At 44.1% G+C, this 27,514-nt stretch overlaps 2 long non-coding RNA genes across 2 annotated transcripts; both read right to left on the minus strand.

Moving 5' to 3' along the window:
* Window positions 1-464: 464 nt before the first annotated feature.
* On the minus strand, window positions 465-8,756 carry LOC118611998. Its single transcript, XR_004954626.1, has 3 exons — window positions 7,679-8,756; window positions 2,342-2,440; window positions 465-1,823 (listed from the first exon to the last, which is right to left on the minus strand). It is a non-coding gene; the product is annotated as an uncharacterized LOC118611998 (long non-coding RNA).
* A 4,866-nt stretch (window positions 8,757-13,622) lies between these two features.
* Window positions 13,623-23,885, minus strand: LOC107512220. The gene is made up of 3 exons (XR_001597224.2): window positions 23,242-23,885; window positions 13,920-14,060; window positions 13,623-13,779 (listed from the first exon to the last, which is right to left on the minus strand). It is a non-coding gene; the product is annotated as an uncharacterized LOC107512220 (long non-coding RNA).
* Window positions 23,886-27,514: the final 3,629 nt, after the last annotated feature.

Here is a 27,514-nt window from a genome sequence, read left to right on the forward strand (position 1 = left end):
TTGACAAATGATGAAGCTGCGATTCTGGGGCCTTGGGTGTGCTTCAGAGAAGATGACAATCACAGGACAAGCCCTGGAACCAGGATGCCAGCAAAGGTGTTTGGAATCCAACATTCAGAGTCCCTGAGGCAACTGGTCACCACTGAGTATCTCTTCCAGTTGGTCACCTTTCTCTTTGCACAGTAGTGAGTTCCCCAATCGGTAGGGGCATGACCCCATGTGGTTGGAAGAACAACTGTCCTTAGTGGAATGGGGACCAGCAAGCATCAGGATATCTGAAATTTTTAGTCTGGAAGGTCTGGGGGAAGATATCTCTTTAACTAAAACTTCAGCAATATTTGTATCTTCATACACTAAGAACAATGGTCTGAGAAGAGTCTTACTCTGGCGATTTTTTTTTTTTTGACGTAAAATCATTTTTTTACATTCATGAGTTTGCAGATAAGAAATGTAAGCAGGGCATGGGCAGGGGGAGTACTTTGTCTTTGCTCCATTTGGGAAGACCCAAATGGCTGGAATCTTCCCGACGTGGCTTTACTCACTATCTGGCATCTGGGCTGGGACAACTCCAGGGCTGTGGTTAGCAACATGGTCATTGGTCTGTGATTTTAGAGAAAAAGTCTTACAGTGGTGTAAAAAACCTCGTGCTTTATTATACACGAAAAGAACTACTTTGATTGAAAACAATAGAACATAAAAAGCATTACAATATTCAGCATTAAAAATGTTTCCACTAATGGAACACTTAAAATTAATACTGCATCAGAAAATTACAGGAATACAGTTACTGTGCCAGTAAAATCAACTACTGTCAGACACACTTGAGCAAGCTCTGTTTACTGTTTTTTCCCCATATGTTTGTGGTTATTTCCATATGTTTGTGGTAACCATTTAAATAGAAAAACGAATCAAGGTTTAGTGCTGGTTCTGTAATAAAGAGTATATATCCCAGATTTTCTGGGACAGCCCACATTTCAAATGACTGTATCCTGCTTTGGGGATGAGAGCATGTGGTCCACAGGTGTGGCCTGTGTGTGGTCAGTGTCTCCTAGTTGAGGTGATAAGGAGTTAGTAAAGATCATTAGGATAACACCTGAAACTGTAATAGAACAAAAGGGTACAAGAACAAAAAAGGTATTTGAGCCAAACTGGCAATTTTTAAAAGAACATGCAAAGATGGCAGGAAAGCATGAGGCCAGAATTTGCCTGGGCAAAACGACTTGATAATAGTTTAGACAATTATCTCGGAAGAGGAAGTTGGTTCTCATGAGTCAGCAGCTTAGTCACCTTCCGGTATCATCAGTGTTAAATATTTTTAGCCTTCAGAGCGTGGCCAGAAGCTTCTGAGGTGATTCTACCCCTTAGAAAGGGAGTGGATTCTAGAAAAGTGGGCCTGTAGGACTCGGTGGGAGAAGCCTTCATTCCCTCTTCACATGAGCCTATGCTCGGTGTCTGGCAGCCTGAGAGAAGCAGAGCACAATGCAGAAACGACCCAAACCACACTCTTTCCTTTGAGGAGTTTTCTATCCAGTGTGGGAGACAGACATATAAACTGATAAGTTATTATTTCATCTTATCAAGAATTCCTATCAAGATAGAACCAAGCACTGAGGGTCACACAGAGGACCGAGTCACTGACCCTGAGGATAGCTTGGGGTGACTCAAGCAGGCCACCATGTGGCAGTCTCACACAGTCTTTTCTGAGTCCTCTGGCGCCTCAGTGGATGAACGAGGTAGTGATGGGAATTGCTTCTTCCGGGTTTATATCAGCTCTTCTGAGAAGCCTCCCTTTGTTTCTTTCCCTTTTTGCCCCCTTTAAGGACCTGTCAGGATGTAGGCAGCAAACAGAGCATGCACTCAGCTGGGATTTTTGAAAGGCTTTTTAATAAAGTGATTATTTACAGAGGTGTGGGTAGTTTCTGGTAAATAGTAAGGGTTGTCGATGGCTGCAGCAACTACCAATAGAAGGAAGCTGCTCTGAAATTTGACCTGCAGAGGCAGAGGAGGAAACGGTGTTACCCGTGCCCAGGGGAAAGCTGGAGCCTGGACAAGGGGCTGCTGGACAGGAGCTGTGGATATAGCCGCTGCTGGAAGAACTGCTCAGGAGGTGGAGGGTAGGAGGAATAATAAATATTTCCACCTCTCTTTCCTCTCAACCTCAATTCCCTGACAGTATTCCATCGGCCAGCCTCGAGACCAGAAGGCAACAGGTAATGTGGTTCAACAAGGTTAGCTACCTAGGGCCTACAGCAGAACAGAACTTGATAGAACTTGATAGTTCTTAACGCAGAACTTGATAATCAGCACTCCTTCCTGCCTTCCTCCCTCCCTCCCTCTTTACCTGCTTTCCTGCTTGCCCACAAGGCATCAATGCCAGGCACTGAGGAATACCAGGGATCAACAAGTCACACCTGGTCCTCAACTTAATGGAGTTTACAGCCTGGAACGAGATAAACATGGAGCGTACGATAGAGGGGCTACAGGGATGGAATGGACGAGCTCAGGAAACAACCCTGGGGTCTGGTTTTTCTTCTCCAAAGCCAGGCCACATAGCTCCTTGCTTCTAAAACTGCAGTATCTGCAGGGACCCCATGATGACTCTTACTCACAGCTGATCCTAGAAAACCCAGGTGATGGACCACTCAGGATTCAGAGGCAAAATGCTTCTCAGCCCCAAGTCACTATCCCCCATGCCCTCTGTCATTCTCCAGCATTTCTAGCCCTTTTGCTTAAATGTAACAAAGGAGAAATTCAGAAGAACATATTTTAACCTTGGGATGGAGAAAAACAATCTGAGCAAGACAGGGAACTCAGAAGCCATAACAGAAAATACAGATATATTCAATTTTTTAAATATTATAAGGCACAAATCAGTCAATTAAGAAATAATTTAGAAATAATGACAGACTAGGAAAAATAGTTGAAATCTGACAAAGTTAATATCTTTAAAACACAGATTGAAAAGCAAAAGACAATTTTAAAATGGGTAAGAGGAACGTTTATAGCAGCTTTCTTCATAATCTCCAAAAACTGGAAGCAGCTAAGATGTCCTTCAAGAGGACATTGACTAGATAAAGTATGGTACATTTACTCAATGGAATATTTATTCTGTTATTTTAAAAAATAATAAACTATCAAGTCACAAAAAGACTTGGATGAACCTTAAATACATATTGATAAATGAAAGATGCCAATCTGAAAAGGCCACATACTGTATGATTTTGATGATATGAGATTCTGGAAAAGGCAAAACTGTAGAGACAGTAAAAAGATCACTGATTGGCAGAGATTTAGTAGGAAGGGATTGGAGCATGAAATGCATGAAATTAAATTTTATTTTTTGGGGAGTGGTGAAACTATTCTGTATGATACTGTGATCATAGATACAGGATACTATGCATTTGTCAAAACCCATAGCACTTTACAGCACAAAGAGTGAACCAATGTACATATATTTTAAAAATAATTTAACAAATAATTGAAGGATCTCAGGATAGACTGCAGACTGTGACGAAATAATTCGTATTACAAATGTATTAAAACACCCCCTGGAAGAGGATGAAGGGAAAAGATGCTGACCTAGGTGACTTTGGAAATGAGTGGAGCTGTAAGGCAAAAAGAACGCCGGTAAAACTGTATTCCACTTGGTAAAGCCGTTTTTCATCAAGGTACTGGTTAATGATTCTGATGCCGCTATGTACATACACTGGAAATGTACAACTGAGTAAATATCAGCGAAGAGCGGGAGCCAGACTTCTCACCGTGGGGGCGGGCATTTACAAATAAGTCTGAGGAGAAAGCTAGAATGATCCATGTGGTAACAGATTAGAGTTGCAGACATAGGCATGAACTCATGTTCATACAGAATATTTGGAGATATCTGTACAAACACTGGTTAGGAGGCACACATATTTCCTTGCTTTGTCAGCTGAGAAGACCTAGAAGCATCAATATCCCAGTAGCAATGAACATATCTTGTGCCCAGACCTTGGTTTCTGATTCCATCTCTAACAAAAGACACAAAGCGTTCCTGGGGGAAAAAAGCTGATTCTAGGATAGGGCAGGAAATATGCAAAAAGAACCTGGAGCATCTCATAGAGCCAGAAAGTAACAAGGAACCCATGTTGTTCCCAGTTCCTTGTTCTATGTTGTTCCTTGTTCCTAAAAGGCAAAGAATTGGATTCTCCCCTGGAGTCTGCAAAAGGAAATGCAGTCCTGCTGGCACCCTAATTTTACAACTCTGACCTCCAGAACTGTAATAAAATTAATTTGTGTCGTTTTAAGTCATTGGGGTTGTGATACCTTGTTACAGCAACAATAAGAAAAAAATACAGGGTCATATTTAAGAAGAGATCCATCATTTCTCTAGTATTTCTTGAGTTGCTGAAGGGAAAATTTTATGGGGTAAGATAGTAGCCTGAACATCTCATATTTCAGCTGGGGAAGAGTCAGTCCCATGAGAGAGAAGTGTGAAGAAAATCTTAAGGGATCATAAGACTTGTTGAGGGATTGGCAGTGGTCCTCAACACTGTCTATGTATCTGAATCAGCTGAGGATGCTAGAACACTCTTCCCAGAGGAATTCTCACACAGGCCCACACAGGAGCATGCATGGGGATGCTCACCGCAGAACTGCAGAGCCGGAAGGCAGCTGAAAGCAATTAGGTGTCCATCCCTAGGAAAATGGAAAGTGAGGTATGGGAGATACTGGCAGAAATGAGAAGCCATGAACAAGATATTCATACATGAATAAAGACAGATCCTTGAAACAGAGTATTGAGGGTGGAAAGGTAAGAAACAATGAAATTTACAAATGTTCAATAAAACACACACCCAAACAACACTACATATTTATAAAAATGTATGCACATTTAAGAACATATAAAACCCACGGGGTACCATTAGCAGGAGGGGATGAGGGTAGAAATCAGAGATTAAGAGGTCAAATATAATAAATAAAAGGAGAGAACTATGAATGCACTGGTAAAGTGGTATACATTGAGGAGTGTAGGCAATTCGATTCTAGCATCTCAGCTCCAAAAAGGAAGAACATGCAGATTAATTAAATCCAGTTCATGGCTGGGCCTCGGTCAGTTTTAAAACCTCCAGAGATGGTTCTGATGTGCCTCTAGGGCTGAAAACTTAGGGCCCATGCCAAACAAAAGCAGTTCTATAAATAACCCTCTAGAGAAAAGGGGGCTCAGGGAGAGAACTGGAGACAGTGGGGGAGATGGGGCCCTCTAAAATGTCAGCTATTGTGTTAGGATGATGGCATTCTGGGTAATTCTCTCCCTGTATCTTCTAAATTACTTTGAAAGAGGTTACATTGTTTATATATTTTTTTTTCATGCCACTGGCTTTTTGTTTTTAAGTAGTTCAGAGTTTCCAGGGAGAGTTAAGGGCCATGAGGGAACTCAACAGTCACTTGAGATTTTAAAGCTCAGGTTGAATAGTAGCAGGTGCCAAATTCAGCAAAAATAAATGTTAAACTGCAGTTGAGACAACAGTTAACTCCTTATGGTAGGAAGTGGTCTTAACAGTTATACTTAAAACGTTTGTCCTTATATGTTCCATTTCACAGTTTAAGCACAGGAAGTGCATTTAACTAATTTTTGCTATGTAAATAAATAACATACTTCTGCAAAGTAAAGGCTGTGTACTGAATGGGGAGAACATGTTAGGCTGGGCCCTCCAAGAAGCAGGTGCAAGACCAGACGAAATGTGCAAGAAATTTATTAGGAGAAACATCAGTGAGAGAAAACTGGAAGGCAGCCAGAAGAGGCTGAGCAAGCCTGGCTTCCGACCATAATGCAGGTCAGATGCTGAGAGAAGGGGATAAAGGGAAAAGAGGCAGTCTGGGTGGAATCATCTAAGATTTCCCTGCAGTCTGAGGAGACATTGACATGACTGTCAGTGAGTTCTCCAGGCAGCCACCTGTCAGAGGAGGCCACGCCCTCCCTTGCAATGTACCCACCTCACTATGCCTGTCCCGCTCCCTCATTGGCTACAACAGCCTTGGGAGGCGTGGCCTCGGTGCGAATGGGTGAAGGATTTTAGAGCTGGGCAGCTGGGGCTGTTAATCAATTACACTCTCTGTAGTTGGAAGTGAGTGGTGTATTCTTGGGGTCACCACAGAGATACTCAGTTTTGGCAATCAAGGTTTGTGAACCTAAGCCTAATGGCTATGCCTGAACCACAGTAATGACCATTCATTGAGTGAATGGTGGCACCTCTTATTTGGTGAGCACACTAACTAGAAAGAATTTAAGTTTTTCTACGACTTGCCTGAAACTTTCACTTAGCTTGTTTCTTGTGATGACAAGATTAAGGAACATGGGAAGTGGAGGACAAAGATATGTGATAATAACAAAAACTTGGTTGATGCCAGGCCTTATGCTGGCTATTTTATGTGCTTCCTTTTTTCTCATCCTCACAAAAGCCCTAGGAGATCGATGCTGGAACCAGGTCATTGATAAATTTATTTGCGTTTCGTTCTTCCAGAATTTCAGACCCCTCACCTTTTGCCCCCAGGGAGGTTCATGTTGCTGGATGAGAAAGGAGAAGTCATTTATATCTAACCTCCTTTTCTGGCTGTTGTTTTTCAGAAGTATGAGTTGCTCAAGGGGAAACGTGGCAGGGGAACGTGGGTCCTGGGCAGTAGAAAGAGGTAGGAGAGATTCTTGAGGTTGGCGGCTTCCTAAGTAGTTAATAGACCTGGCCCTATACTTAGCATTGCCCAGAGAATGTAGCACTGCTGCAGAGGACCCCAAGGGCTCCACTTAAGCTGTGCCTGAGGCGCCCAGGCAAACTGTGCCTGATCATCCTGAATCAAAGATGATAGGCCTTCTCTTATTTGAGAGCACCACGTCGGCTCTGGGTACTATACAACATTAGGGAGAAGGACAGCACACCAATTATGCCTGGAACTTACCCTCAACCAACTTGGAAGGGTGGAGGCTTAGAAACTAAAGAAAGTAAAAATGAGTGATGTTTCTTACACACACATATATTAGGGAATATGAATCATAGCCATCTCATACCCATTTTGCATATGGGTAGTGGGAAGTCCAATTTTAGTCATTTTCAGGGTACACTTTTCTTAGGGCCGTTCAAGGGTCCTGAGGCATACAGGGTTAAGAAGTTTTTTGGCTCACAGCCTCTGTTATGCAGCTCGGCTTCTCCTTGGCCCATTTCTGATGATGGAGACGTATGAGTGGGTCACCCTTGTCCAATGTCCTGCCCAAACCAGCAAGGCTCTTCAGGTGGTGGGCTGCCTCACTGCCAGTATCTACTCCCTCTACGGCCACTTTCTGAGACACGTATTTCACACTGCTTCTCAATTCTCAAACCTACTACACCTGGGTGAGTTAGGGCAGTGATGCTTAACTATTTTTGGCCAGGGACCGGTGCTCCTAGGAGAATTTAATGCCTCATGATCTGAGGTGGAGCTGAGGCAGTGATGCCATCGGTGGGGAGCGGCTGCAAACACAGATGAAGCTTCACTCGCTTGCCCGCCACTCACCTCCTGCTGTGCAGCCCAGTTCCTAACAGGCCACAGACCAGTATCAGTCTGCAGCCTGGGGATTGCGGACCCCTGAGTTAGGGTAATGCTACCTGCTGCAACAATAAAATCTCATTTGTTCAGTGTCTTGAAGAACAAAAGTTAATTTCTTACTCACATAGAAGTCCAGGGCTGGTATTCTTGGCTTTTAGGAACCAGGCACCTTTTATTTTGCAGCTCTTCCCTCCTAGGGCACAGAAGTTCTCTGTACCCACCCAACAGCTTACATATAAGAAAGAGAAAATAGGGAAAGGCAGACCTGCTTTTTAATCTCCATAACCAGGAAATGCCATAAATTGCTTCTACTCATAGTTAATTGGCAAGAATTAGTCACATGGTTCCACCTAGACATAAAGGAGTCTGGGAAATGTAGTTCCTGGCTGGGCAGTTCTATCATAAGGAAGAGGACCGTGAGGGAGCATGAGTCTTTGCTAGACAAGTAACTGTCATTGTCACACCCTCTACAGTCCCAGTTCTAGCTAATGACCACACTTCATACCTCACTGGAAAATGGAACCATCCAGACATTTTCGTATCTTCCTACCACCAAACTGATCAGATACACCCACATTCTCTGCCTCCTCTCTTGTCACCGGTGTAACAGGAGGTTACCTGGTCCTTTTCTTATTGTCTCCATTTTAACTGAAGACCAAGACAAAAATCAATACCATAGGTGCTAAGTCCTCCTAAATCGTCAAGTGGAGTGCTAGACCGCGGCGACATGCGGCCCCTGTGGTGGCTCCCACTGACTCTCGTCTCCTGGTATGCATGCGTCGGTGTCGTTTCCTTCCCCCGAGCTGGCACAGGACCTAGCGTCTCACTCATAACACACGGAATGCTGGAAGAGCGATGCATGCCACAGTGGTGTTAGGTTACAGAAATATCGATATGTATGTGACTTGAGAGAACCGCAGCCTGAGAAGACATCTTGGTTGCAGCCTTGGGAGAGAGCCTGAGCCTGAGGCGCCCAGCCAAGCTGTGCCGGAATCACTTTGCTGCCCCACAGCATGTTAGTCTGCTCGAGCTGCCACAATGAAGTGCCTCAGACTAGGTGGCAGAAACAATGCACATCTATTTCTCACAGTTCTGGTGGCTGGAAGCTCAGTATCAAGGTGTTAGCAGGACTGGTTCCTCCTGAGGCCTCCGTCCTTGCCTTGCAGACAGCTGCCTTCTCGCCATGTCCTCACATGGCCTTTCCTCTGTGCACACGAACCCCTGGTAACCTCTCCCCCCTCCTTATAAGGACACCAGTCATATTTAAGACCCCACCCTTATGACCTCCTTTAACCTAGTCACCTCTGTAACGGCCCTATCTCCAAATACAGTCACATTCTGAAGTACTGAGGGGTTAGGGCTCGACATATGAATTTTGGAGGGACACAGTTCAGTCCATAACACACAGAACTGTGAGATAATAAATGTTTGTCATTTTAAGTGCTAAGATATGAGGTAATCTGGTACTCAGCAATTGATAATGAATACAAGCACCTCTGTAAGACTTTCTAGTAACTGTGAAATTGTCTCTCCCCATCACCTGTCTCTAAGCGTCTCTGAGAAGGCTGTGGGCTCACTGGACATAGAAGTGCCCGGTAGTGAGGAGTTCGTGGATCGAGATGTCAGTGTGCCCAGCGGTGCCACCCCCACCCCTACCACCCACATCACTGGGAGAGGAGGAGTGTGTCTGCCTCACCTCAACCACTGTGGGAAGTGATAGGGTTCAGCATACACCACCCCAAAATATGCCACCTTGGCATACTGAATATTTCAAGCTGAAGGAGTTTGAGAAAACAGCAGAAGTAGGACGTTAACTTTGACCTCCTCCCCCACCCTTCTCCCCCGAAACAGGTCCTAAAACCCTCACGTGAGAGGTGCCCTCCCTATACCCAGAGGAAAGGAGCCTCCTAATCTCCGAGGGCAAAAGGGCACCACGAAGAATCCCAACAAACAGCGCTTGCTAAGTTCCCTGCATTTACTACACTTCCCTCATACTCCTTACCCTGTCATATTTCTACACAACTGCCCGCCCACTCTCCGTCAAACCTAAATATAAAAATACCCAGGTCTTCAATTCTTTATGAAGCCTCCCGTCATAAAAAAAAAAAAATCATATTAAGTAAATTCTTATGCTTTTCTCCTATTACTATATCTTTGTCAGTTTAATTTTCAGCCAAGGACCCTAGGAGAGTTGAGGAAAACTTTTTCTTCCCCTACGGGGGTTTTGAGAGAACACTTGGAGAGTCCCTGGTGTTTGAGGGAAGGGTAGCAGTACCTGACCCCAGCTGGGAACTCCAAAAGGGAGAAGCTGTGCTTGAGGTGACCACCGGGCTGCAGAGCGGAGACAGAGGGCTGGGGCAAGCTTGTGAAGAGTAGCAGAATATGCCACCTCAACTATGCCACTTGGCATAGGATAATTTGAGCTGAAGGCAATCGAGAAGACATGGATATAAGAAAAGCTCCCTGCTACCCCATTTGCCTAAAAGCAGCACACACCTTTGCAAAGGTGTCACCCCTGGCCTCTCCATCTGAAGGACAGAGTTAATCACTGGAGACAATGCTAGACCCTTATAAGCACCAATCCATAACAAATCTTGCTAAAACTAGCCCTTATCTTCCATTAGTCCCCATATGGTTGCTTTCCTACAATTTGCCATGCTTAAAGTTCAAAGTTCTTTGCCTTTGTCTTATCACTTCTCTGAAAATTTATTATTTGTTAAGATGCTATATAAGCCCAAATTCTAACCACCCCTTTGAGTTTCTCACAGCCAAGTGCTACTATATGTATACACAATGTACATGGTAATAAATTTCCGTTTGTTTTCCCTCATTAGTCTGTCTTTTGTCAGTCTAATTTACAGGCCCCAGCCTAAAGTGGGTAGAAGAAAAAGATTTTATTTCCTCCCCTAAATGTGTTTTCCAGGGGCCATGCGTAGATGGATAAAAGGGAGCTGGACTTGGGGGTGCTATAAGGGAACTCTGGCAGAGGAGACCTCTGAAGGGGCAAGGTGACTCGGCAAAGAGGGTTGCCACTGGAACTCAGGGGGCTGAGGGAGTTGTGAGCCAGAGCTTACAAAACAAAAGCTCCAAAATGGAAACACTCGTGCTAAGCCCCACGAAGATATAATACCTAACCTAACTGTAGTTTCGACCTCTTCAAGGAGTGAAATTTTAAGCCAATTGGCTTGGAATTTCCTGATCAGCACTAGTGAGGTCATCTGCCTGATAAAGATCCCCTGCTTTCCGCTAAGGGAAGGAGACTTTGTCTAAAATATGCCACTCATCTAACTCTTTTGTCCCACCCCATTTCGGCCTATAAAAACCTTCCACATACTGACAAAGCCTTCTGTTTTGTACAGCTCCTCAGAGCACATTCTATCCACTAGATGGATGTTGCCCAATTTGTGAATCGTTCGGTAAAGCCAATTAGATTTTTAAATTTATTCAGTTGAATTTTTATTCTTTAACATTCTTTAAACTTGACTGCACCTCACATCACCTGAGGCTCTTGTTAATGTGTAGATTCTGATTTAACAGGTGTGGATGAGCTCGAGCTCTCCATTTCTGACAGGCGCTGCCTGTGCTGCTGGCCCATGGCCCACACTGGCTTGTGGAAAGGTAAGCAGAAAGCTGGGGGAGGCACTTCCCAAGTGGAAAACACCCCCACTGACAGTGGACACAAAAATACTCGCCTAAGGGCCTCTGCCCAGAAGGGATCAGAGGTTGTGTATCCGTCTGCTCCAGGCAGGTGCGGACCACAGCACTCCTGGAGGACCTTTCCTGCCCATCACCCATCTCCTTCCGCCCTCGCAGTCCCAAAGCAGCAGCTGGTGGGTAAGGGGACAGGTGAAAAGGAGAGCAACAACCACAATTCCTTTCTTACCTTGAGTACAAAGCAGGCCTAAGCCAAGGAGGGAAGAGGTTTTGAATTGGACCAGGATTCAGTTTCCATTGATCTAATAAGCTAAAAACTTTCTTTTTCTTTTTCTTTTCTTTTACTCAAGATAAGTTGAAAAGCTATGGGATCTGCCTGAGACCTCACTCTGGGGCGGGAAGGAACCACCCACAAAGTGAGTTAAAAAAAACAGTTGGAAATAAAAATAAATGGCTTCCTGCCTGTTGCTCCCTCCTGAGCCTAACTGGTTCCATAAATGGGGAGCAAAGCCGATGGAGGGGCCCCTGCTGCCATCAAACACTTCCCAGGCACCTCAGCAACGTCCCCTCTCTCCTGCTACCAGGGCCACAGGCCCCAGATCTGCCCTCCCCTGGCATCACTTCCTGTCCCCGTTAGATCCTCCCCAGCCACACACTGACACGAAGCTCTCTCCTCTTTAACAAACAAAACCAAAATAAAACAAACCTTGCCTCCACTCCTCGCCTCATTCAGCCGCAGCTCCTACATTCTCTCCACTCCTTGCCTCTCATTCGCTTTTTTACACATTTAAATTGGGAAATACATGTACAAAGGAAGATTTTTTTAAAAAGTTTTCTTTCTCCTTGGACAAGTAACTAGCTTCTCCGTGGCCTCTTTTTCTTGCTGTGGCAAGGATGCAGCCTGGCTGCGCCTTGAGAGCACTGAAGGAACTAACTACCAACAGCAAAGACACAAGGTAACCCTCAGCAAGTGTTGGTTCTGACCGAAGAAGGTAAGAAACCCCTGTGCCCCAGGCACAGCAGGGCTGGCTTCGGCTGGGATGTATGTGCCCAGCCAAGTCCTGGCAAGCCCCTGGATTTCCTTCTGTCCCTCTGCGCCCCGACCTGGTCCCATCACTACATATCCTTCGTTCTCTGTGGCCTGGGACAGAGCTGAGAATTGCAAAATTGAAATCCACAGACCATGCATGCTGCCCACCAGCCCCAAGTGAGCTAGCTCACTAACACGAGTCATTTCTTCAGATCCCAGCCGTCTGGGGATTTCTGGGTCTCTCCTTTATTCCACCTCACACCCTTTTTTTACCACATGTGTTTTGAGGGACTATGATGTGCCAGCTTACAACCCCACAGGCTTCCTGCCTCCAGGAGTTCATCGGAGCAGAGAGTAGAGCAATCAGGCTTCAAATCCAGACTACACTGGGGAATAGCTCTGTGGCTTGACCAACACCCTTCCGGGGCTCTCATTTCTTCGTCTGCAAAATAGGGAGAGTAATAAGTACCTCACAGGGCTGTTTTGAAAATTGCATGGCACAATCTAGCTCCTAAGATCAACACAAGATTTTTGTTTTGTTTTGCCTGTAGAGAAAAAATGGAAAAGTCTCATAAGGAACGGAAGGTACTTCTCTCTAGATATATGCAAACACGGTGGAGATGAAAAATAAAACGTAGGAATACATAATATGATCTGAAAGACAGAAAAGCAGTTTGGGGAAAATGTTTCAGTTCTGATGATAAATAAAGGCCAACTTTGCCTGCTGAAAGGTGAAAGGTCACGTCGACTTCCAGGGTGTGTTGCCGCCACTAGGGGGCATCAGTTTGTAGAAATTAAACTCCAGTCTAACTGCAAAGTGATTCTGTTCTCCCCATGGAAGGTAGAAGAGACAGAGTTGTCAAGAACTGAGCTGAGGCAGGTATTGAATTTTCATTTTCATTTCAATTCTTAATTTAGTCCTCAAACCATGTGACAAATATAACAGACTGCCAAATGCCAAGGGAGTGAGAGAAATCCGCATGCTGGTCTTACCCTTGTAAAACACCTCGTGGCGCACACACGGTATCACAGTGCGACGCTGGGAGATCGCCAGGGCTTTGGAGAACGCGGTATTAGAGGAATTCGTTAGCTTAGATTCCACAACAGGTGGACACGGAACATCTGTCTTGGGAGGTTTCTTATTTGATTTCTTGAGGGCTCTCTTCTGATTCACATCTACCTAGAAATTCATGTAAAACAAGAAACTATAGTTTGAATTAATTTCTCTCTTAAATGTTTTCTGTTTTATTTTTGCTTCTGCGGGGCTGGGAAGCAATGAGCACCCAGGAAGTTGTTCTGCTCACTCACCTTATTTAGAATTAGAAAGAGGGTTTTCACTGCCCCTTCCGGGGCTCTCATTTCTTCACTGCCCCCTAGTGGCCGGCTCTGGTCACTGTGGCTTCAGGGCACCCCCACCCGGCTGCACCCCCATGGGCATGCCAGTAGAGCTGAAAGTCCTTTGTGGTCCCACATCCCAAGTTTACTGTGTCACCCAGCTTGGTCGCTGGCAAGCCCTCTGTTCATGCGCCTCATTCCGCTGCCTGTTTGGGGGGAGTAGGAAGAATTAGAGAGACTCCTCGCAGAGGGGGTGTTCTCCTATCGTGTGAGATTCCCGGGGACCCTGAATCCTGCCACAGACCACCCCACCCTGCCCCCTTCTCACGGAAATGGCTACGGTTACCTGGGGCTGTACGGCACGTGGGAACGCAGAAAAGGCCAATGCTGCCTCCCAGCTCGTTCACATTTTCCCAACTCTTCGAGGTTGTAATTAGAGTTAAATAGCCACAGGTGGCTGTTGGCTAGAATATTGGACGATGTCGTTCTAGAGAGACAATGTGAGAGGGAGAACTTTGTAACCTCAGTGCTGTGCATGAAAAGGGCAGTCTCAGGATTGGGTCCGTGATGAATCAGGCAAATTTTGAAATAAGAGTTGGCATCAGACAGAGGCAATCGCATGCACACTTCCATTCATCCACCCAACTAACTAACCCCTCCCACCCCACCTTTTTAACAAGGTTCAAATGTGATTTATTGGGTCATACAGTTAACTCCCTTACTACACAGACAGCTGGAGGGCTGAGACTCGCCTTATTCATTTTGGTGTCTCTAGCACCAAGCACAGTACCTGACATGGAGTACAATCTCAAAAGTTGTTTGTATTGAAGGAATGGAGAGCTTCACTAGGCCTTCAGGGAGTTGCACAGATTAATCAGACATGAATCCTGCCTTCATCGACCTTGTGGTCTAATTATGACTACTTAAAACAAGGGTTCCCAACCCCTAGGCTGTGGACCAGCACCGGCTGTGGCCTGTTAGGAACTGGGCCACACAGCAGGAGGTGAGCAGTGAGCAAGCAAAGCTTCACCTGTATTTGCAGCTGCTCCCCAGCACTAGCATCACCACCTCGGCTCCACCATGGATCATCAGGCATTAGATTCTCATAGGACCACTGGTCCCTGGTGCCAAAATGTGGGGGACCGTTGACTCAAAATACTAGATGAGAAAGCTCGTGTGAAAGCACTGACATTGTACCTGGTATAAAGTAGGCCCACAATAAATATTAGTATCTTTCCTTTCCTCTTCTCTTTTATTCCCTCTAGAATCTACCCTCCAAAGATTTCCATAAAAGAGATTAAGTACTCAGGGGTTTAGAAGAGGGAAAGTTTAATTCGGTCTGGGATAATCAAGGAAGGATTCCTGGAGGACATAACATTTGATCTAACTCATCCAAAGCTCTAAGCAGCATAAATGGAGACCCAGAGGTTTGCAGGAAAATGGGGATATGTGTGGAAGAATGTGAAGTTCAGTTTAGTTTGTGGAAAGGTATAAGAAGGAAAAAAGTAGAAAATAGAGGGAATAAAGTCTCTTGATTACTAGGTTAGGAGAGTCACTAAAACATGGTGTTAAAGGCCTGAATGTCATTACCAGAGAGACCAGACAGCCCTGGGCCTCGCCAGGCCTCGGCTATCTAACTACTGATTATGTGATGATAACTGTGGGCAACTCTTCAGAGTATCAGGTTCTTCACTTGTAAAATAAGCATACTAGTCTTTTAAAATACAAATGAGGGCACACTATAAATATACACTGTTATAATCTTTTTCACACTGGAAAATTTTTCATATCAATGTTGAACCTGTATTCACTTATATGCCATTACCATAACTTAATCAGTCTTCTATTTATAAATATTCAGGTTGCTTCTAATCATTAAGTAATTTGTACATATAGCTATAGAATAAATTCATAAAGTGACATTGCTAAATCCAATGATACATGAAATTAAAATTCTGACAGAATTACAAAATTAATCGTCAAAAGGAGTGAATCAATTTCTACTCCTATCAGCAATATATATAAAGGCCTGTTTCCTACTATTTCACTAATAGTGTTATTGATTTTTTGGTCTTGGCCAATCTGTAAGGTTTTAAGTCAGTATCTAATTGCAGTTTTGATATACATTTATATTATGGATGAGGTTGGGCATCTTTTCACCAATTAAAAGCCATTTGCTTTTTCTTCTCTGGGAACTGTCTGTAGCCTTTGGCCTTTTCAGTTGGTCGTTAGCCTTTTTCTTATTGATTTATAGGAGTCTTTTGTTTATCAAGGATACAGTTGCAAATGCTTTTTCACAACTTGTCATTTCTCTTTCACTATGTCTATTTTTTTCCCATGCAGATATTTTTTATCTTTATGTAGTCAGATTGACCATTCCTTTCCTTTCCTTCAAGGTTTCTAGGTTTTGAATTATGCTCAGAAAGGCTTTTACTACTCCAAAGTAATAAGTGAAATCTTCGGTCTATCTGGGTTTATTTGGGGGTGAGGAAAGAGATGAAGAGTTCTGCTTTACTTTTACCAGATGGCATTCACCCTAACACTGTTTCTCAGCATTAACCTAAGTGTCACGACTGGTCACTAGGGATGGATCCCTCAGATGGTTGCAGTCAACGGTGTCCTTGTGCCCCCTGGTGCTGGAGGCTGTGGGGCCTTCCTGCCCACCACACCTCGATAGTCCCGTCCCTTTCTCCCCTTCCCTCTTCCTCTCCTTCGCGCAGCCCTGGTCTTAACATTCTTTGAGAGCTGAGAAACTCGGCAAGCACGCATCTGAATATACTCTTACCTCACACTCATATCAGAAATTATTCAAAATCTTTGTTTCTATTCTGGAGAGGGCCTAGGGAAGCAGCGGGAGAGCAGAGGGAGAGAGAAATTCACAAGAAACACACCTGTGCAGTCCTTACATGGGCCTGTGGGTCTATGTGACCAATTACCCAGCAGACCCTCCAAGCAGGACGTGGGCACAGCTGGGAGTCAGTCTTGGGCTGGTTATGATAGCCAGCTTTCGTTACTGTTCTTTCTAAATCTTATCAATGGAAAAGAAGGCTCAGGCTTTAGACATGTATCCAAAGATAGGAGTCAGCCTCATGGGAGCTCTCTATGGCCCAACACATGTAAGTTATGTTCTGAGAGGTCAGATTTAGCAAGATGAGTTTAGGTTGTCTTGTAGATCTGGTGGTGGTGGTGGCTGAGGTAACAGGGGCACCGAGGAAAGGTATGGGAGGGCTATCAGCAAGGTGAAGACTCCAGAGGCCATTAGGAGGTGGTCTCAGTAACGTAGGGAGGAGGCAAGAGAACTAAAATGTTAAATCAAGCTATATTCAGAGACTGCAATATGTTCATCTGGCCTGCAGCCAGACCATGAGGAAACCTGCAGAACGAAGGAAGATTTCTGCTGGGATTGCTAACAACCCATTTCCCACAGCGTGAAGGGAACACAGGAGAAACAGTCGTTAAGTGGTACCCTACACAAATAAAAGCATTCATTTCCTATGGCTAAAACCATGGGGAACCTGAGGATCGCAGGTTGGGAACTGCCAGCAGGCCTTTCACTCTACATAGTCTTACCTTTTCATGCTACATATTCTTTTCCTTCCTCACTATATGTCCATATCATTAAAGGAAAACAGGTAAACGAAGTCTTTAAACTGCAAATCTCAGAAACTAAAGAATGACATATAAACTGAATTCCTGAACACTTGGGGTCCCTCTCAGCGTCTTTTTCTGGGTCTCTCGGTGCCTTTACTCTGTCTCTCTCACTGTCCCGTCTCTCTCTACTGCCTCTGCCCCTCTGAGCCTCTCTCAGACTCTCTCACTTTCTGCCTCTGCTCTGTCCGTGGAGTGTTACCTTCTCTAATAAACATCCTTTTGACTCTGACTTTGACGTATGTTTGAATTCTCTCTTAAATTCCACCAAGAACTCTCTTCTCTTTCAGTGGAGGGCTTGAATTCCCCCCACACGGGGGAGTCTGCCCTGTCCTGCATCATCACTAGGAAGTTAAAAACACCTCCCCAGGAAAAGTAAAGAACTGCGTGGAAATCAGTTAGACTGTTTCTTTTCTGTTAATAGTGTTTCCTGTCCTTTTAGATACTGAAGGGCATCCCATTGAGTGACGTGAACTACTCAGTGCTAACTACTCACTGGCCTTTATCTTGAGCAACTATGAGAAATTCTTTTGTTTTAAATTCCTTAAATTTTTGATAAGGGAAAGAAGTGAAATGAAATAAACATTGCTAAGAGGGTCACTTAAAATAGTCAGGAGGTTATTAGGGAAGAGGGGCCTGTGCATATCTTGTGCCTCGGTTTTCAGAGCTGCTATTAAGTTGTTCAACTTGTTGCTAAACTCAGCTCCAGGCTAAGCCATAAACATCCTGGAGCCATAAACATCCAAGAACAACAACTGCTGGGAGGACACATGTGGACCTGACCTCCTGCTTGTAGTTTTCACCTTCTTCATTTGCATATTGAAACTAACCAATCCCTGTTAACGTAGACAGCAGTCTTTATTTGCATGAAAGAATGACACTTTGTGGGTTTTGCCTTTCCATATTCTCTCCATAGCTCAACTTAGGTTGCTACCTGAATCTCCTTCTCCTGGATTTCAGTCCTTTAAGAGCCCAAAATAAACTTTTAATTTATTTTACAGCCTCAAATCTTTTTTGGTTGATGTTTTAAAACTGGTTACTCTCACTCCCTAAGCACTCCCAGCACAGCTACGGGGATGAATATTCGTTATACCCTCCCAATTCCCACCACCTTGTTTTTTCTCTTCGGCTTAGCTTGGGTATCACTTCTTCCAAGAGAATTCAGTATCCCCTCACTCTCCAAGCTCAGGACTGGTCAAAACACCCATCTTTGTGCTCCCAGCGCTCTGCACATACCTTAAACAGATCCTGCCCTCTGTTCACCTCTGGCCCTCTCATCAGACGGTAAATACCTTACCAAACTCTCTATGTCCAATTTATCCCACTGCCTGGCAGAAAGCAAATGCATTCAACTTGTTAGGTAGCTAGTCAGACATGAGTGACAGGGGGAACAAAGGAAGAGGGGCCCAGCCCAGAGACAGCCCAGAGAACACACTGTTGGTATTTAGAGAATTCCTCCAGCATCCCCAGAGACAAAGGACTGGAAGGTCATAATCTTAGCTGGCCTAATCCAGCTATAGATGCCCGCATAGGGGTACTACCCTGATTTGCTTACAACTTAAGCTTCATTATAATACTATGTTTATGCCTGGACGTTCATGAATCTAATTATAACAGACTGAATTCTGGGTACACACATGCACACTAGGCAAAGAGTTATATAGCAAGCAGCCAAGTCAATCAAAATGACCTCACTTGCCTGTCACCTAGGAATGCCTTTGGAACCACCCGTCACAGCCCAGATATGAGGCAGACATTCCCACTTCTGAGTCCTCTCTGTGTGGCCTTTCTGTGGCCCCAGCTCTCTGAACACTGAGACCATGTGCCTGCTTGGGGCATTCTTTGTTTTTCTAAAATATACTTTTAATAAATCTTTTCTAAATCTCACTGACCTGTGATTCTTCACTGTGTCAATGAGCAAGAATGGAGGAAAAATGCTAACTACACTTCTGTTACCCCTCTCCCTCCCTCCGCCATGGGAGCAACACGGAACTCCGAATGGCCCCCGCGATAACAAACTGAATTCAGCCTTCTTAGTCAGAGTGGAATGTTGCAACACATGGTATTAGAAAAAAAAATATTAAATTATATTACATTGACCCTTATGACTTTAACAGAATATGGCCCCAACCTTTCAGAAGGGGAAGATGAGGCCCTGAAGATGAAATGGTTTGTCCTGGGCAGAGCTGCATGTCAGCAGCCAGGTCGAGACAGGAATACCTTTACTGATGGGGCAAAGCTTGTTCGTGACGACCATCCCTGGGCTGCGGTTTGTTTATATAAAATAGCCCAAAATATGCTCATCAGCCAGTGTAGCCTTTGGCCCCTGTATTTTCTGTCTTTTTCATTTCTACTACATATTTTTCTTCTTTTTAATTTATCTTTTATTAATTTTGATTATAAAACTATATGTGCTCATTCTAGAGATTCTAGAATATGTTGCTAAGTGAAAGAAAGAAACAAAGAGAAAATTAAAAATTAGCTCAATACCAGCCAGAGATAGCTGGTATTATGCTATATAGTACCATAAATAATTATGTGTGACTGAGATCAAGCTGTACGTTGAATTTTATGTTTTTCCTTTTTTGATTACTGTTGGATTGTGAGCATTTCTCTAAATACTTAAAAATGGGCTGTTTTCTTTATAGCTTTTGTGCTGCAAAGCCTTTAATCAGCACACTTCATAGAGTTAATTTATAGACAAAAAAGGAGCTAATAATGAAAATAAAAAGAAAAAATACTACATAATCTATTATTTGTAATAGCTACACTATAGTCTATATTGGTAGACCCAGTTTTCCCTACATTTAGGTGGCTTGCAATTTTTTGTTGAAATAAATGAAAAATGTGTTTGTTTCATCATCTCACTGTGATGAACAATATCTTTGCATGAAATCTCTACCTGTTTTTCTAAGTATTGCTTTAGGAGTCACATATTGCTCATGTCCTCGACTTGGAGAAAAAGATTTTTTAAAGGCAAATTTCAAAATTTAGGGTCAGCTCAAAAAATAATTCTGCTTTTTCAAGGTGCCTTAAAACACTGATTATTCAATCAAAAAAAGGAAAGCTAATTTTTTAATAATGGCAAAAGATACAATATAGTGAAATGGTGTGAAGATTAGCCTGCAGCATAAGAGACCAGGCTCTTAGTATTTGAAGGCAGGTTTGATTTCTCTACCTAGAGCTGTGAATTGTATGTTAATTGCTGTTATGTAATGCTAAAGAAGAGGTGTTGCTTTTTGAACTATTTTTTTCCATTTGTATAAAAGTTAAATACCTTGAGTTCAAAGATAAAGTAACTAGAAAGAATATTCTGGTTTTTAGAACATGAGGGCCATAGAAAATGCTGAGGTAAAATAAAGCTGTTTCTCTAATAATCTGGTCATGGAGAAAATTTCCATTTTAAGCCTCAACATATGAATTACAAAAATCTGTAGCATCATAAAATATATTTTAAGAAAATTAAAAGTTAAAATAAAATCCAGGGTTGACATTAAAAATGAGAGTAAGGAATAAAATTGCCCCCTAGATATTTCTATTTTGGGGTTCTAAATGTAATTGTGGTACAGACACTAGATTATAGTGATTATCATTTTATTTTGCAAGCTTATAAGTGTGTTTTTATTACATTAATATAAACTAGTATCAAATCTTTGCATATTATGAAATGAATAATAAAAAGAAAAAGAAAAATACCTCAAAACAGATTGCAGTCTGGCACGTATTTTCCAGCTTGCCCTTGCATCATTTTTCTTTTTCATCCACTAGAGGAAACTACTGAAAACAGGATTAATGATGGGGAAACAAGATTGCTGTGGAAGTGATTTCGAGGCTACAAACAATGCTGAGCTCACCTGGGGACGAAACCACTAAGGCTCTCCTCAAAACAAAGACTCACGTTTCAGGAGCAAGTTCCCCATGAGGCGGAGGCACAGACTGTAATGAAGTGAGCCCTCCATGCAAACCTCTCATAGAATTCCAGGAAATAAAACAATCGCCAATTCAAACTGGATTTCTAAACTAAAATGCAAGAAAGACACACTACTTCTGCAAGAGTAATCTAGGTTCTCAGAGGATTTTTTACGGATATGAGGCTTAAGAAGATGAGTCCATAAATACAGCAGTGACAGGACAGTTGAGTGAGCAACTCAGACCCCTATCTCCCTTCCCTTGGCCTCCCTTGAAGAGGATGGGCTGCTCTGACTGCTCCCAGTCCTTCTGTCACATTGTTCCCGGTTGCAGCCTTGGCTCTCATTCAGAGGTGGGATAGGAGGAGCCAGCATTCAGGGCTTAGGACCCTCTCCCCACTTAAAGCTTCCCCACCACCCTTTGATTTGAGGTTAAATCTCTTTACCCTCAAGGCCTGAAGGAGAAGGGCTGGATGTGACCTCTTAAGAGATCTCTGGGCCCTAAAAGCCTATGACATTGATTCAAAGGAAAAAAAAAAAAAAAAAGGCTAGAAATGAAAGAAAGGCAGGTCACATCAAAAAGGAAGGAAGGAGGGAAGGAAGGAAGGAGGGAAGGAAGGAAGGAAGGAAGGAAGGAAGGAAGGAAGGAAGGAAGGAAGGGAAAAAAGGAAGGAAGAAAGGAAGAAAGGAAGAAAGATGTTTTTGGCTTTGGGCTATTTAAAAACCTAACCTAAAATATTTATATTAAGAACCTGGACTATGGAAAACCAACATTCTTTGAAAATATCATTTTTAGAACAAAATTCAGCCTAACCGAATCGATAAAGACCTCCAGAAATCATAACAGAGAAACCTTCGATAACCTGGTCTTGCAGTCATCTTACCTCCTAACTCTACTTCCTTGATCCAAAACGTAACCACTCTTGGATCCTCATCATCATAGAACTGAGAAACATCACCAAGCCCTCTAGCCCCGAAATTTCCCTCTCCGATCAAAATCTCCTACCCTCCTCCCAAGTCTCTCCTTTTACCTCATCCAGCCATGAGTTCTTCTATTCCTGCTTTTTCAGCCCTCTGGAGAACATGGCTCTCTGGTCTACCTGGGATCCATTTCTCCTTTGTCCCACACCTGCCCTCTCTTGCCCCAACGGCCACTGTGGTCTCAGAGGGTAGTGTGGGCAACTTGTGACTCAGGCCTGGTCAACATATCTGTTCCAAAAATACTTATGTGGTGCTTACTCTGAGCTAGGTAGTGGGCTAAGTACTTTATAAATGTTAACTTATTTATGCCTCATAATAACCCTATCAGATAAGTACTGTTATCATTCTCATTTTATAAAAGAAAAAACTAAGACACAGAGAGGTTAAGTGACCTGCCCAAGGCACATAGCTAATCAGCTTTACTTTCCTCCGACTAGTATGATTGGTTCAGAGATGTACATGTGACTACATGTGAGCCAACGCAATGCACTTGCTGGGGTTTCTCAGAAAGAGACTTTTGTTCTTCTCCCCTGCACTCGAAGTGAGCTGGTAGTGAGGGACAGTGCAGCCATCTGGCGCGCACCGGGAGAAAGCTGCTTTGAGGTTGGAGCCATCATAAAACCCAGGGAAAGAGAAAGAGAGACTGAGTCCCAATGGCACAATGGGAGCCTCTGATCAAACAGCGCCTGAAGCCAGACCTACCCCTGACTTTTTCAGTTTGGTGAGCTAGTGAATTACCTTCCTGCTGAAAAGTTTGTGTTGGGTAATCTTTCACTTGCAATCAGAAGATCCCCAGCTGGCAAGCTCAGTTCACCAACCTCACAATTCAGCCTGCATATACTTTTAACTTTACTAATTGTAAAGTTAATTGATGAGAAAAATGAGTGTGCTTTGATGAGTATAAACACTGAAATATCTTAAAATTTTGTTTTGGTAGCATATTCTATCAGGAAAATCATGTTTCATCTAGATAAGAACTTGTATATACACTGGTATAATTCCATTACCACAAGCATGCACAGTCCTGCTTTTTTTTTTTAAATCAAAATGTCAATGCAGAACTATAAATGTCCAAATCCATGATACATTTACAAAAAGTCTGCACAGAGATGGCAGAAATGGTATTCTTACCTCCATCCTGACGTCTGGTATAATCTCCTATGCCTAATTTTCATCCCTGTCAATCTGCTGAAATACTCGAAAATCAGAGTCTCTTGATCCTTGTTTTTGTAGAGTTTTCTGCTGCATTTAACTCTATATGTCTTCTTGCTTCTTTACTCCCTTCCTTTGGAATCTATATTTCATCTTTTTTCACTTTTCTCTTCCCCTATTTTTTCTCCACTTTTCCCAATTATATCCCCAAGTGTTGGCATCCCCCAAAATTTCATTCTCAACGAAATTACCAGTACTAGTATTATTAGTACTTAGGAAACGAGCTTAGCCAATGTAAAAAAAAAAAAAAAAAAAAGACATGCTCTTCCTTCTGCTCTTCTTTCCACGCCAAATTAACCAACCACGGTGGCTCCAACAAGAGAGTGCATTTCTCCTTCGCTTGCTAGCCTAGAGCTGCAAACACGGTTCAGGGCAGGCCAGCCCCTCGGCTCCTCAGCTCTTCCAGGAGCCTGGGTTCTTTCCTTCTGTCTCCCACCATCCCTAGGGGCAGGTCATCCTCATTTTCATATTCAAAGCTGACTCACTAGCACATGTTGATGTTCCAGGCTGTTGAAGAGGAGAAAGAATGGGGAAAGAAAAGGCGGCTTCCTTTTTAAAAGACATGATCTAGGAGTTGCATACATCATCATTTCTACTCACATCCTATTGGCCGGAACTTGGTCACATCACCATACCCAGGTCTAAGGGAAGCTGGGAAACATCCATGTGCCCAGCTTAACTAGGGAGAGTAGATCCCAGCACCAACAAGCAGTCTCTGCCCAGCCTCCCTGTCTTCTTCCTCCATCCTCTCTCCTTGGCATCTCTCCCCATCTTCTGCAGTGGCTCTGTCCTCCACTCAGTGACTCCGAATTCTAGTCTAACTGCATCCTGGGGTCCCCCACCTCCACATAAGCCTGCACACTGTCCCCCCAACTTTCCCCTGCCTTCCCCGCCTTCTAGAGGGGACCATCCACGATCTTAGTCATTCGGGCCCCATACTTTATATCAGCTTTAACTCCTATCGCTGTCTCCTGGTCCTCCATTCTCCCACATCTACTGAGTAAACCCAAAATTAGGGCCCTGTCCACTTCTTCTGTTTCCTACTTACCGCCACTTTAGCTGTACAAGCTTCCATCAGATTTCTGCATCCAGGCTCTCCCCTTCAGGTCTAGCCTTACCCACAGCCATCTAGATCACATTACTCCTTGTTCAAAACACTCTTTGATTCTGCTTATGGCTGAAAGTCAAAAGTCCTTGACAGACAATTAAAATTTACCCATCCAGCATTTTCTTCTGGGCTCTCAAAGCCTTAAACTCTGGGTACAGGACCGTCTCTCCATCCCCCAGTGTGCCCTGATCCCTCCTATTTCTGGTCCAGGTATTTCATCTGCAGTTCTTCCTGCTCACCCACCAGCTTCCTGGCACATTGTACCCATCCTCCAAGGTCCAGCTGTCATGCCACCTCCTCCCATCTTCCAGCCACAAGTCCTAGCACACACCTTGTCCCCCAACCCTGCCCCCACCCCCATCCAGTAACTCATACTTCTTTGCTCTTGTAGCCCTTTGCTTATAAACTCTCTTTTGGTCCTTGACCCACTCTACCTCAGTGTGCCCGGATGCCGCCTCCTTGAGAGACAGACCTGAGATTCATCCCTAAGTGCACTCCTTGCCCTGCGCTGCAGGATCCGTGGTGTCTGCCCCTGGGTGTTGCTGTGACTCTAACTCTGTGGTGCCTTTCTTATTAAAGTGAGAAACTTCTTGAGGGGAAAGTAGACACCCAGAGGGGGCTGGGCCCAGGCGAAGGCTCTGTAGTATTTGCACTTTAACTGTCCCCACCGCCCCCCGCCCGCCCCCTTGGCGGCTCGCCCTGAGTTAGCCTGACCTGAGAATCAGCTGCTGTGCGCTCTCCTGCCAGCTCCCGCCCCACAGCCCTCTGCCTTCCAGAGCTGTTTAGACTGTGGGGTAAATGCTGTACGTAACCCGATTCTGGGTTAAAAATAACCCAAAGTTCTGACCCACTAAGAGCCTCCTCGAGACTCCTAGGTGTGGTAAAATTATCCTGGCAGCAGATGTGCATGTTTTTAAAAGACCCCCACAGTGCACCTCGCTTCTACTTAAGCTGCCTGGGGCCTTCTCTCTCTCAGTAGAGAACCTTTCTGGGCTCAGGTCTGGGGAAGGCCTCTGGCTTTCTCCCTCCCCGTGGGGCTGGTCCCACCCCTCCCTGGGCTTCTCAGGCCTTGGGTGAAACTGCTGAGGTCACAGACAGATGCGCTTCTGCTGACAGACACCAGGCCCCACTAGCTTGCTTGGCTGAGCTCTTGGCTCACCCCCAGCCCCAGCCAGCCTTCCAGAGTCCCTCGGCCAGCAGCCACAATGGGGCAATGTTACAGTAAGCTATATATGTGTACTCAGATAAGATAAACATGTGTGCATAATGCAAACCCAAAAAATGTAAACATGTTTTTACCCGAAGTGTGTAAACATATTTTGACTTAGTGAGATAAACAGACACCCGTGCGGCTGGTTGATAAGACACCGAAGACGTCATCATGGAGTATAAAACGAAAGGAACTCTAATACGGACTGAGAGAGCGTGCTCCCTATCCTCCCGGGACTACGTTCCTCCGTCTCTTGGTTCCCGACTGCTCTGCTCTGAAGAAGAGGCCTCCGCTGATCGACCCTCGCAGATGGACAGCGTCCGAGCCAGCATCGACCGGTCACTGCTTAATACGTGGCTTGTGTCTGCCAGCACCGCCGGGTGGTCAGCTAGGACTGAAGTCCATCGGGATCTGGTATGATTAAACTTGTGCGATGCTCTGGCAGCTATTTGTGTGTGTGTCGTCCTTGCTTAGTTGGTTACTCGCTGGGCTCGTTATATATACATATCTCAGATGAAGTGCTCTGTGATGCTCGTACTGGCTTGGCCTTAGGGAGTGAGTTGAGCCACCTGTGCACACGTTCACGGAGAAGGCGGACAATTGGTGTCGTCAGCATCAGTCTAAGAAAGACTGTACCCTCGACCATAATTGTGATTGGCTAAAAAGACCAAGAGTTCATACCAAAAGACCAAATTTCAGCCGAGCACAGCGGCAACTAGAACATGAATTTCAGAACCGAGAAGGAGGGTTCTCTGGATTTCCCAGAGGAAACTCTACCAGTCCACTAAGAGAATAAGGTCGTTCACTCAAAGGACATTCCCCAAACTGTGTTGACTCCTGAATGGCAAATGCCTAAGGATTGTTAGCAACCAGGTGCCCTGAGAGGCCCATGTTGGCAGATTATACCAACCGACTGCTCACGTGGGGGTGGAGATCTTCCTTTCACATCCCAGAGCCTTCTCCAAAATTAACAGAAGGGATATACATACATACATACATACATACATACATACATATATATTTATATATATTTATATATATTTACACACACACACACACACGCACATATACTTTGTATGGCAGAGCACTGCGAGAAACTACTAAGAAGAATCCTTCGCTTATCCTATTCTGCTTGTACTAAACTAAATAATCCTGATCAGGACACATCAAAGGTACAAGGAAACCCGTCCCAGGTACAATATATCCATTCAGACTTAAGGAACCTGGTATTAAATTTAGAAAAAATGTTTCAAAGACTAAGGTCCTGGTGGAGGAAACATATGAACCAGCCTGACCCCTTACACAACATACCGGCTGAAGGGAAATGGCGAACTCTAGAAGACGCTCTAAGTGAGAAATACGAGGCGTGCCGCACTTCACGCCTTCCCGTTTCGGTCACTAACGACCCAACAACTTTCATACCCATAATAGAAAGATCATCCCCAAAGGAGATAGTATCAACACTCCTACAAACCGTACACAACCTACAGGAGGATACAGATAAGGGAAAGAATCTAACTAGAAAAGCTGTACAAAAATATTCAGCACAACCAGCCATCGTAAGGAAAAAATTAATTAAGAAAGAGGATGGCACAGACACCGAAGAAATGGTAAAATTCACCTCTTATAATAGAAAGGAACTTATAGAATTAAGAGAAATATTGATTAAATGAGACAGATCAGATATAGAATGTTTAGCATCATTATATGAGAAGGGAGGCCACACCACCATGCTAAGTGGCGATGAAATAGCCCAAGTAGCAGATGCCGCTGAATTACCAAAATTAAGAAATGCCTTAAGAACAGAAATAGAAAATAATAAACAAAAATTAGCATCTCTGCGGTCTTGGATAACAGAAGCCTGGATCAAAGCA

The sequence above is a fragment of the Rousettus aegyptiacus genome, unplaced genomic scaffold, assembly GCF_014176215.1.
Source record: "Rousettus aegyptiacus isolate mRouAeg1 unplaced genomic scaffold, mRouAeg1.p scaffold_m13_p_15, whole genome shotgun sequence".
NCBI classification, from domain to species: domain Eukaryota; kingdom Metazoa; phylum Chordata; class Mammalia; order Chiroptera; family Pteropodidae; genus Rousettus; species Rousettus aegyptiacus.